Below are 2,946 nucleotides of genomic sequence, written 5' to 3' on the forward strand. Positions count from 1 at the left end.
AAGCCCCCCGCCAGGGAAACCCCCCCAGCCACACCCGTGAAAACATCACACAGGACATGCTGAAAAGGAAAGGATCAGGAAGATAACCCTCATTCTCTCTCTCTCTCTCTCTCTCTCTCTCTCTCTCACACACACACACACACACACACACACACACACGACAAAAGTGTGGAAAACGAACAAAAATCACCCTCGCAAAGGGCTCTGTCTTTGCAGGAAACTGCACAGAACTGACAGCTGAAACCCTTCCCAGGCATGTCCCACGCCTGCTTCCCTCCCTCCCTCCCTCCCTCCCTCCCGTGCCCGACCACTGAGCCACACCGGCCGGGCCTCACTGGCGTTTTGAAAAGGAGCCACCTTTCCGAAGAGGAGTGAAAGGAAGTGAAACATGACAGCCCCACGGGACGGCAGTGCTGGAAGCTGTGTGTCTCCCACACCTGACACCGAAGCTGCACAGACAACATTCACGGTTCCTGCCAGCAGGGCCGAGACCCGCAGCGATTTCATTCCCAGCCACGAACGTGAGGCGACAGGAGGCGCAGAGAGACACGCAGCGAGAACCCTCACGCGTCCCCCACGCGGACACGCCCTGGGACGGACTCGGCCATCTAAGGAATGGACAGAATGTACGTACCTTCGCCTTCAGAGGAGTGACATTTCACGTTCAATACCAGGTCAAAGGTTCTTTCTGGGTTTTCCCTAAACGAAAAAAAAAAAAAAGATCGTCATTATATTCCCGTCCCAGGACATGCGTAACCATCTCCGTAAAGACAATCTATAATGATAACAGCATAATATGCTAATTAGCCTGGATGTGCTTCCAGACCAGCGGTTCTCAACCTGTGGGTCACGACCCCTTTGGCGGTGGAACGACCCTTTCACAGGGGTCGCCTAAGACCATCCTGCAGATCAGATATTTCCATGACGATTCATCACAGTAGCAACCTGACAGTGATGAAGTCGCCACGAAAATAATTGTATGGTTGGGTCACAACACGAGGAACTGTATTAAAGGGCCAGAAGGTTGAGAACCACTGTTCCAGACGGCAGAGGAGGACAAGCCCCTTGGACGAATTTCATGCATCGGACCTCTAGTATTCTCATCACTTGGAAAAGGAACCGTGTGCTGGTCTGAGTAGGTGCCGGGGGGGCGACATGGCCGCAGTGCGGCGCAAATACAGTTTTGTTGTTGCCATTTTCCCATGTCAGCAACTTGAGAGAGAGGGGAGGCCAGGGAGGCCGGAGACCCGGGCAAAACGTTTCACCTCTGAGCTTCCCCCTGTAAAGGGCCTAGTTCGCATCACAGTGCAATTGTGAGGATCAAGTAAATTAAATTGTGAGGATTAGGTAAACTGAATAGTACATCTGGAAGTACCTTATAAAGAATTAAGTGATGCCTCCATGAAAACCATCATCTTGCCTGGCCGGTGTGGCTCAGTGGTTGAACCCTGACCTAGGAACCAGGATGTTAAAGTTCGATCCCCGGTCAGGGCACATGCCCAGGTTGCAGGCTTGATCCCCAATGGGGGGGAGGGGCGCGTGCAGGAGGCAGCCCATCTATGATTCTCTCTCCTCACTGATGTTTCTCTCTCTCTTTCTCCCTCTCCCTTCCTCTCTGAAATCAATAAAAAAATGTATTTTTAAATATACAATTTTAATATATATTTTAAATATAAATTTTTTAAATATATATATTCTTACATGCATCATCTTTATCATATAGAATCTAAACGAAAGCCGCATGGTCCTATGCACAGAGCAGGCCTCGAAATATTACGAACCGCCTGGCTCCGCCCGCCCCTTCCGGCCACCAGCAGCCACGGATCACGCTCCTTCAGTGACATGCGTGGCCCCTACTTCTCTTGACACGTAATTACTCGACTTAGGCACGTTGGAAGCAGCAGACCACACACACGGACGGCAAGGCCGCCACCACCAGCCTCACTTTCCGCCCATTATCTGGGGGGGAAGGACACACCTGCCTGCTGGTTCCACTTTCCCACCAGGAGCTGGACAGGGGGGTAGGGAGGGGGTGGGGGTGGCACTGCCTCGCTCAGACATCCCCTTCCACCAACTTCTCAGACGTGCCACCGACTCCTGGGCTTTGGTTCAAAAACTGAATTGCAATCTAGGCAGACACTTTTTTTTTTCTTTCAAAACAGGGCCCTGTTTTCACCCCTTTCTGCCAGAAGATAAGAGATGCGAGTCTGATACCACAGCGGCCACGTGACCAAAGGGCTCCGATATATATGTCAGGTTCCCCCGGCCAGGCCCAGCCGGCAAGGCGGCCTTTGCATCTGATCAGACTCCGCCACTGGGCTCCCCGGTAAACACTCTTTTTCTTTTCAAATTTTATGATCAAAGACGAGAAGCCAGAAACAGGAAGTGACCGGCCACATCCATTCATCTGCAAGTAGAGGCACAGTCCCTGGGCCCGGCCACTGTGCACCGGTTCCAATGGTCACACTCCAACCCGGTGACCTCATCCCGCACCATCGAGCCAAATGGCAAAAAGGGGATTTTTCCCATCACTCCCCCCATCCCTGCCAGTCTGCCCAGGATGGCAGAAAATCCGTTTCAACTGCAGAATGTCCCCAATATCCCTGCCTGTGCCCCTTCGGGGCAGACCTGACATCTGCCCAGCTACTGACACCTGTGACATTTAAGAACCCTTTCCCAGCCGCACAAATACACTCGATGTTCATGGCTTTAAAGTCTGGGACAGGAGGGGGTGGAGAGAGAGAGAGAAACTAGATGGAATTCTTTGCCAAGTAAGTTTAGGAATGGGGGGCGGGAGAGGGGGAGAGAGAGAGAGAGAGAGAGAGAGAGAGAGAGAGAGACAAGGAAACCAAATCCCCGCATCCATGCAAGTCGCCTCCGACCTCCTGAAGGTTCTGAAGGTCCCAGAGCGACCCGGCGCCTGCAAACACTGCCCAAGTGGACGCC

The 2,946-nt window shown here is 52.5% G+C and overlaps 1 long non-coding RNA gene across 1 annotated transcript in view; it reads right to left on the reverse strand.

Moving 5' to 3' along the window:
* LOC107184228 overlaps positions 1-1,459 on the reverse strand; it is an 11,029-nt gene extending 9,570 nt beyond the window's left edge. Inside the window, exons 1-2 of the long non-coding RNA XR_001515052.1 lie at positions 1,376-1,459; positions 635-699 (exon numbers count right to left, since the gene is read on the reverse strand). This is a non-coding gene — a long non-coding RNA (uncharacterized LOC107184228). The remainder of the gene's footprint in view (positions 1-634; positions 700-1,375) is intronic.
* Between the last annotated feature and the right edge of the window lie 1,487 nt (positions 1,460-2,946).

Source organism: Myotis davidii, unplaced genomic scaffold (assembly GCF_000327345.1).
Source record: "Myotis davidii unplaced genomic scaffold, ASM32734v1 scaffold685, whole genome shotgun sequence".
Taxonomy (NCBI): domain Eukaryota; kingdom Metazoa; phylum Chordata; class Mammalia; order Chiroptera; family Vespertilionidae; genus Myotis; species Myotis davidii.